This window comes from Euprymna scolopes, chromosome 32 (genome assembly GCF_053919585.1).
Source record: "Euprymna scolopes isolate OS-2025 chromosome 32, ASM5391958v1, whole genome shotgun sequence".
In the NCBI taxonomy this organism is placed as follows: Eukaryota; Metazoa; Mollusca; class Cephalopoda; order Sepiida; family Sepiolidae; genus Euprymna; species Euprymna scolopes.
Window position 1 is genome coordinate 71,890,823 of NC_136513.1, and position 10,000 is coordinate 71,900,822.

Sequence of the window (10,000 nt, forward strand, 5' to 3'; positions counted from 1 at the left end):
TTAAAAGTATACAAAAGTAAAAAACATTGAATTTCCACAAGGTTGTTAATAGTTCAATTAAAAGAGTAAGGTGCTATTTTATTCAATTTAGGTAAACAAAATTACCGCTACAATAAATTTACTGTTTCAGTCTTCTTCTTGTTTCGTCAATTACCTCTGTTCTTATTCGAGACATGTTCTTTTTATGGAAAGGAAAACCGATTATAAAAATATGGAAAACATGTAATTCCCTTTGTTATTTATGTTTTGCTGAAAAATTATGTATTACGAGATTAAAAGATACGGATAAGTTACTCAATAAAAAACAAGAAACCTCATTAAATTGTGGGCATTATAAAAAAAACACCTCAGCAATCTAAACATTATTTCATAAACTGAAAGTAATTATTTAAAACAAAACTTTCTTTATAATATAAATATTTTATCAACTATGAACCTCATTTTCTTTAGTATTTGAATCATGCTTTACCATATTAACCTTTTTCCTTTGGCTCCACAATATACTCGTTAGAAATATATATATATGGCTCCACAATATACTCGTTAGACATATATATATATATATATATATATATATATATATATATATATATATATATATATATATATATATATATATATATATCATACATAGAGATTAACTTCAGAAGAATGAAAGGAAATATATTGATATGTAAACATTTGATAATATTTTTCCTCTGAGGAAATGAATAAGCATCGCAAACACATGGGTTAAGGAAATCGATTTATTCAATTGTATTGTTTGTTTGCAAACAATAAAAAATTCTGTATTTAAAGATTAACTTTTTCAAATCATAAAATTTAAATACATATATATATATATATATATATATATATATATATATATATATATGTATATATATATATATATAGCCGCACTGATGAGCTGTGAAACAGCGAAACAGTACTGTATGTGGATGACTATATATATATATATATATATATATATATATATATATATATATATATATATATATATATATGGATGACTATATATATATATATATATATATATATATATATATATATATATATGTATATATATATATATATATATATATATATATATATATAGTCATCCACATACAGTACTGTTTCACTATTTCACAGCTCATCAGTGCGGCTAGACAGGCAACTGCCTCAAGCCAGGAGTGAAACCCGACCGCCCAAATGACAGTCAAGGCTTCTCACCATTGCGCTATACGGCTGCTGCTGCTGCTGCTGCTGTGTGTGGGTAATGAATTAACGATGTTTTGACACGCACACACACACACACACACACACACACACACACATATATATATATATATATATATATATATATATATATATATATATATATATTAATTAATTATACTTATTAGAAAAAAGGATTCCAGCAGAGTACTCTATTATGAGGAAAAATTCCAAAAATAAAAGTGTATTATTTATATTTTTATTTTTATAAAGTTTAAATGAAACATGTTATCGGTACTATGGGTTTCACACCTGATATATAATATAATTAAAATTTAAATTTGGAGTTAATATTGATTTTATTTTTAGCTTTGATTTAAAATTAATAAATTTGTTCAATCTGATGAATTGGTATTTTAGAATAAAATTTTGGAGAATATTATTAAAATTTATGTAAGATAGGTTTCTTCAGACTATTTAAAAGAAATTTACACTTGACCCATATTAAATAAGGCATTGGAAGGAAAAATATAAACATTTGTTATATAGAACATATAGAAGAAAAATTAGTGTTAAATAAAAATAAAAATAATTAGGTTTCAGGTCTTTACAAAGTTAAACTAGGCTATAGGCCTTTACAAAGTTAGACTTTACAAAGTTAGATTAGACTTTACAAACTTAGACTAGTTAAGAAATTGTGTTAGGATAAAAACAATTCCATTTAAGATCGGAAAATTTTTTAATTGATAAATTTAATAAACCATATTTTTTCGTAGGTCATGCGATAAATAGTTTACGTATATTAGAATAATATATAACAGAAACATTTAAGTATATACAAGTTCTCCTTTTCTTTTTCTTGTTTTTTTTTCTTCTTCTTTGGCGTCCAAAATATTAAAACGGATGTTATTTTAAAATTTTATCATTTGAAATTAAAGCTTGTTTAAAAAGAGGAAATTTGTACGAGATCTTATAAAGTATGTGTATGTTTCCAATTTCGGTTATAAAACAGATGAGTATCGGCTGAAGAGAGCTAAAATGGTCCCCTATTATCAGGTTTATATATATATATATATATATATATATATATATATATATATATATATATATATATATATATATATATATACGAGGGGCGTGTAATAAGTAATGCCCCTGACCCACTTCCAGTTGTCTGATCTAGCTGAAATTCTGCATGTGCAATGATTTATATCTCTACGGGTTATGTGGCAAATTACAGCTCTGAACTAATTGTGGTTTCTGTTTTACAGGTGTTTGAACTGAGTCAGGTGTGAAATGGAGCCTGCTGAATGTCGAGCAGTGATCCGATTTTTGTATTTGAAAGGACGCATACCACAGGAGACTTTTGATGAAATGAAAGAAACTTATGGTGATAATGCCCCATCATATGACCTTGTAAAACGATGGCATCGTAAATTCAAACATGGCCGGAAGTCTGTGGAAACAACTCCCAGACCCGGTCGCCCCCCTTCTACCATTGATGAGGCATCTGTCCGTCAAGTTAAGGCTGCCATTTTGGAAGATCGGTGCATTACTATTCGCCAAATAGCCCAAGATGTCAAGATTAGTACAGGGTCTGTGGAAACTATCATTCATGACCATTTGCATATGCATGTGTCTGCCAGAGTGATTCCCAGGTTGCTCACACCATTCCAGAAGCGAGAACGCGTTGAGTGCTCGAGGATGAATTTGGAGATGTGCCAAGAAGATGAGTCAATGTTTTTCAAAAGACTGATTACACAGGATGAAACCTGAGTCCATCACTATGATCCAGAAACCAAAGCCCAGTCAATGCAGTGAAAGCACTTGGACTCACCACCTCCAAAGAAGGCAAGGGTGCAGCCCTTCGCTGGCAAGGTCATGCTCACAGTCTTCTGAGACCAGGACGAAGTAGTGATGACAGATTTCCTGGCAAATGGTACCACAATTACAGGAGTCTATTATGCTTCACTTTTGAGGAAATTAAGGGAAGCTATCAAAATCAAAAGGCGGGCAAGATCAGCAAAGGTACTCTCCTCCTGCAGGACAACGCTCCGGTCCACAACTCGCATGTCCCCAAATCAGAAGCACAGGCATGTGGTTATGAAATATCCCCCATCCTCCCTACTCTCATGACCTTGCACCCTCTGACTTTCATCTCTTCCCAGCCATGAAGTTGTTTTTGAAAGGAAAGCACTTCCCAGATGATGCAGCCTTGATTTCTGAAGTCACATCGTGGTTGGAGGACCAACCTGGGGTGTTCTACAAAAACGGTCTCCAGAGCTGCATCAAACGATGGGAGAAATGCATAACTGGGTAGTTCCTATGTAGAGAAAGACTAATAACTGTGCCAAGTTTCGTTGCTCTACTGCTATGGGAAGTGGGTCAGGGACATTACTTATTGCACGCCCCTCATGTGTGTGTGTGTATATATATATATATATATATATATATATATATATATATATATATATATATGTAGTGATTCAATGAATTTCACAAAACCCTTATTGAAATGAAGTGTTTGAGTTTCATATCAAAGATGTTTATTATTCTAAGTAAGACAAGGAGATTAAATTTCTAAAGTATTCTTTGTCTTGCTTAGAATAATAAAAATTCTTTGAAATGAAACTCAAACACTTCATTTCAATAAGGGTTTTTTGAAATTCATTGAATCACTACAATTAATTTATTTGCTCTATCTTGCATATCGAGCAATTCTTATTTAGATGGGATAATACTCATAGAATATTATTGCCAGTAATATTTTGTAAATCTTATAATCACAGGTTTCCATACCAACTGATTGTTAAATAAAATTATTCTGAAGAATATTAAGCTCCCTCCAAAAAAGGATGAGCTTTTTCATCCCTCCTAAATATGTTTGACAAAGAATACTTACTGATTTCCGCTAAAAATATACCTATTCCCTCTAAACGTTCATACATACATAAGCTTGTACAGGCCATTAAAAAGTTCCTTATAAATGTCAGATGGAAAGCCTACCATTTTGATCAAAACACCAACAAGAAAAACATAACAAAAAACAAGTTCAACATCCTGAAACACTTAAAACGGGTCTTCCAGTTAACTCTAATAATGAACAGAAGAAATTACAAAGAACTGCTGCTAAATTCTACGGGCTTAAAACAAATCAACACCCTATGTTTAACCCAGAACTTGAAAATTTTGAAAACATGATGATTGATTTAGTCAAAAATATAAAATTTAAGAATAACAGACACACATCTAACAGTACCACTAGGAAAATAAATAATTTCGCTACAAAAGTCAGTAAAAGTTCCTATAAACCTGCTCACGAAAACAAAATAGATGAAATCAACTTAGATGCTAAAAACTTACTTAATACAGAAAATGTCACTCCTGGCACTCCCAGATTTACATTGAAGGACCACAAAAAATAACTTCCACGAGAACCCTTCCATTAGACTAATTTGTCCATCCAGGTCGGATATTGGTCTAGTAAGCAAGAAAATCTTAGATAGAATCATACCTTCCATTAGAGATAAAGTTAAGTTCCCACTTTGGCAATGCACTGACTCAGTTATAAATTGGTTTTTAAAACTTGAGGATAAGCAAAAACTAAACTTTATCACTTTCGATATAAATAATTACTATCACTCAATCTCCCCAATACTATTAAATAAGACACTAATATTTGCAAAAAAAAAACATTCGGGCATAACGAATTTAGAGATTAAATTAATCTTATTAGCCAGGCGATCTCTAATAAATTTTGAAGGTAAATATTGGACAAGGAAAGATACCCCTAATGAGTTCGACATAATAATGGGATCGTCTGATAGTGCTCAAGTAACCGACTTAGTGGGGCTTTATTTATTAAAAGAAATTAGTATAGAATTCAATAACCTACAAGGAGGGCTTTACAAGGATGACGCATTATTCGTTACCCCCACGAGACCAAGACAATACAATAACACTATCAAAAAAACTACACGAATTTTTCAAAAACTTTAGATTAACAATCGATGTTGACTCAAATAAAAAAACATCCAACTTTTTAGATGTATCTATGTTATGAATCTTGCACCCCGTACCATAAACCAAATCTAAACCTATTTTATGTACACAAACAATCTAATCACCCAAAGTCAATAATCAAGTCAATAGTTCCGTCTATCTCCAAAAGAATATCAAATCTATCAGCTGACAAAAAAGCCTTTGACCAGGTATCGACATTCTACAATAATACTTTAAGGAATTCAGGATATAAAGAACGCATAGAATATAACAAAAAACACCGTTTAGTGAGAAAACTAAATTCAGTGATTACCCATAATATGACAATGAAAACTAACAACAACAAAATAACAACAAAATGTTTCTAACAATATCAATCTCCTCATTAAGTACACAGCCCCCTACGCAATCCCAAACCAAAAACAATTTAATAAGAATAGAAAAGTAAGACATAAAAAAGGCATTTGGTTCAATCCTCCTTTCAGCTCCAATGTAAAAACTAACATATCAAAAGAATTTTTCAGAATAGTGGAAAAATCCTTTAAATACCCGCATAAGTATAGTACCATATTAAACAAAAACTCCATAAAAATGTCATACTCTACAATGCCTAATCTAGCACAGACAATAATTTCGACAAATAACAAGAAAATTCTCACATTGGTTAGATAACAGGAGTTTTTGCATGCTTCCTAGATCGTAATATCTCAGATTCGCAAACGGACATCGTCTCTATCTGTTTTTTGATCGTTTTAAAAAGTCATAGAGTAGAGGTAAGACATCAGATTTTCTTTCACTTTCTTTTCTGCCTTCGCGTCACGAGTTTGAGTCTGCCTGCCTATTCCAAACACCCATGCAACGCCGGGCACCCAGGCTAGTGCTATATATTAAAATATGAAAAGCCTTCCCCCAAAACTAAAAGAACCTCTCAAAAAATACAAAACGCAAAGTAAGAAAAAAGTGTGCGTGTGTGTGTGTGTGTGTGTGTGTGTGTGTGTGTGTGTCGTAGGTTAGGCTTTGCTGTCTCTTTCCAGCCCACCTTTATTAGCTGCTCATCCCTGTCTTTGTAAATTGGTTACACATTTATTCTTTCTTATTTTCTTTTCTGTTACATTAAAACTTACATATTAAGCATTTAGTAAGTCTATTCAACGTTTTTAATGGCGTATAATCTTGCCCCTTTTTAGTTACCATATTATGTGTGTGTGTGTGTGTGTGCATGGTAGCCTTGCTTCTCTCCCTTCATCCTCCTTGCATGATATATATATATATATATATATATATATATATATATATATATATATATATATATATATACTTTTTAAACTTAATGAGTTCTTATTCGTCTGATGAGTCAGGGCAGAAAATATTCAAAAACTGACAAAATAATTATATGATTGTGTCTGCACTACGAAACAGATGCTGAAAGAAATAAACAGTAAGATGACCAACATCTTGCAATTTGGAATATAGACGCTTTGTCATTTATATATATATTAGTGATGGGACGATTCCAATATTTTTTCCTGATTCAATTACTGATTCCAAACTAAATTCCCAATTCCGATGCAATTTCTGATTCTGATTCTTTATAAATTTCTAAATATTTATCTATAAAGTTGTTATTTTTCAGATTATTGTAAAAACATGGGTTAAATGTGCATATATTTTCTCAAACATAAAACACACTTGTGGGGGAGGGGGGTGATCAATAGATTTTAGTTTTACTGGTAGTTTAAAATAAATATTTATTATTTTATTATAACTACTAGCAGTGAAAAATTTTGCTTTAAACAATATCAAGTGTTTTGTTTTGTGATTATTATATTTTATTGCATAATAAAATAGTTGATATATATAGAGTTACATATGTATAGTATATGGTATGTCCAGTCATGTCTTGTCAAATTACAAGATACGTACTCTGGAATAAATTCCAATTTGGAATCCTCGATTAAGACTATCATAACAATATATATATATATATATATATATAACTAATTCATTTACTCAAATAAAATTAATGTACAAAGTATAAATTTATGCGTAAACTTTAAGTATTTACTTCAAAAGTGCTCAATACGTAGGTAGAGCTAGTTAGTAATTTATAAAATATATATGGCGATTAAGCTACACTGAATATTCCGTGTTTCATCCACTCTAGGATTCTTCAGGCTTATAAAATATATATGGCGATTAAGCTACACTGAATATTCCACGTTTCATCCACTCTAGGATTCTTCAGGCTTATGCTTAAGCCTGAAGAATCCTAGAGTGGATGAAACACGGAATATTCAGTGTAGCTTAATCGCCATATATATTTTATAAATTACTATATATATATATATATATATATATATATATATATATATATATATATATATATATATATATAACATACCTTGCTAAAATAAATTTACTGTTTCAGTTTAAAAGACGTTGTCAGGCGATAAGATATTTGTGGCCGTAATCGAGGTCAGCCATTTAATGAAACTAGAAACCGAATAAAAAATTAAAAAAATAAAAAGATAGAAACTAGAGAAGAGAGTAAAAGTAGAAAAAATAGAAAGGAGAGAAAAGAAAAATATTGGGAATTTATTCTTAAAACACAGCTATCAGACATGATTTTTATTTTTTTTGTTTATTTATATTTATTTATTTATTTTAAGATGGGACACACTAATTTAATTAATTATAATGTACCTATTTACTATGCCTCCCCACGGGACAGAGTTAGACACCAGGGTCGTTTTTAACGTGTAGAAAAGGTACAAAAATAAAAATTGTCTCAGTCGTGAAGGATTTCTCCTCCACCGAAAGAGAACAAGAAATAGAAGCGCAGCATCTGAAGAACAGATACTACACTTTGATCTTGACCAAAAAGTCCCATGCGTTATATATATATATATATATATATATATATATATATACATGTATGTATATATATATGTATATATATATATATATACATGTATGTATATATATATGTATATATATACATGTATATACATGTATATATATATGTATATATATATATATATGTATATATATACATATATATATACATATATATGTACATAGAGCCCTCATGATTTGTTCGCCTAACAGATTAGACGCCGAACTCGATAAGATCAGGGAAATATTCATCAATAATGGTTATCCTGTTGACCTTATTGATGACTGTATTTTCAAAAAAAAAAAAAAAAAAGGTTGCGGATTTTAAATCCCCTAAAAAGTTTGGACCCTTGAAATGCCCAGTTTATTTAAAATTACCGTGGATTGGGAAAAAGAGTAATAGACTTTCCAAACAGATTCACAGAAGTATTTACGACTGCTTTTTTTTTCTGTGTCCTTGCGTTTGGTATATACTACGAGACCTGCTTTTCCGTCTTTCCGCAAGGAGAGTTTGCCTTACATCCAAAATAGTAATATTGTATATCAATTCAAATGCCAGTGCGATGCTGGTTATGTTGGGCGAACATCCTTGCACCTTTTGACTCGTGTAAACCAGCATGTTCCATCGAAGATCAGACAAGGGAGGATGGGGTCTGGTGGTCTCCCTCCTTCTGCAGCCTTGGACTCTGCTATTGGCCAGCATTTGGTTGACAACCCGTGCTGTGCCGATAGATATAAAATAGAATGGTTCGAGGTGCTACATAGAGCGGACTCCAAAAACCATTTAAAGATTTTGGATTCTGTCTCTATCGCGGCGCGTCAACCTTCTTTGTGCCGGCAAAAAGAAACATCTAACGCGTTGTTTCTCTTTGGGGAAGTTTGAATCTTTTCTCCCGCTTTTTTTTTTTTTTTCCTCCCTCGTTATGCCAATATTTTAATCGTTTTTTAAACGTTAATAAATTTATTTTAGTATCCCCGTACTTTTGGCACATTTAATAAGTTCCCCATTAGAACTCTTTATTTTTCGACACAATATTATTTTGTTCGCTATCGATTTTCTCCTGACGAGATGATAGCCGAAAGAGCTCTCGAGAAACTTCCGCCTATTATTTTAAAACTATATATATATATATGATTATTGCAACGTCTTGTCAGACGAGTGCCACTCCCCCAGACACTTAAAGTCCATGAGCCCAAAAATTACTTCCATCGCCACAGGACCATTTTTATAGACAAATGCCTGAGGGAGTATCTATACACATATGATGTTACAGTCTTAGCTTTGTACGACAGCTAAGTCTCTCTCTCGGTTCAAAATGTTGAGATTCAGCAACAAGCAAGAGCAATATAGCCAGCAACAAGTTAAACTGCAGACCAGCTTAATGCGGGTACTGGCCTCCCGCTTAATGGTTTTTTAAATCAGAGATTTACTTCTTCTAGAAAGGTTGCCTTCACCACGGCTTACGGGAGCCCTCTCCACCCCAGCACACATACATACACAGACACACACGGTCCAGTGCTAGTTGGCCGTTGACCCCGAAAAAGGGTTCATTCGCCCTTTGAAAGATCTTGTTTTTAATCCTTCAGGGAGACTAGCCGCCCTCCTCACCAAACAAGTCTGGTGCGGGAACCAGTTTAGTCGCCGGTGACCCGACAATCAGGCAGGTAGTACTGGGTTACATACATGGTACCAGTAGCATATGACATGACCTGACACACACACACACACACATATATATATATATATATATATATATATATATATATATATATATATATATATATATATATATGAGAGAGAGAGAGAGACAGACAGACAGACAGACAGAGAGTTCATCCCCGAAACAGTGTTTAATGGTAAATCACTGATGATGCAAATTGATTCAGTGATTGCAGGAGATTAAAT

At 32.0% G+C, this 10,000-nt stretch overlaps 1 protein-coding gene across 1 annotated transcript in view; it reads right to left on the reverse strand.

Moving 5' to 3' along the window:
* The window catches only part of LOC145256429 (uncharacterized), a 160,268-nt gene that overhangs the window by 141,640 nt on the left and 8,628 nt on the right, over positions 1–10,000 (reverse strand). The gene's annotated exons all lie outside the window — the stretch shown is intronic.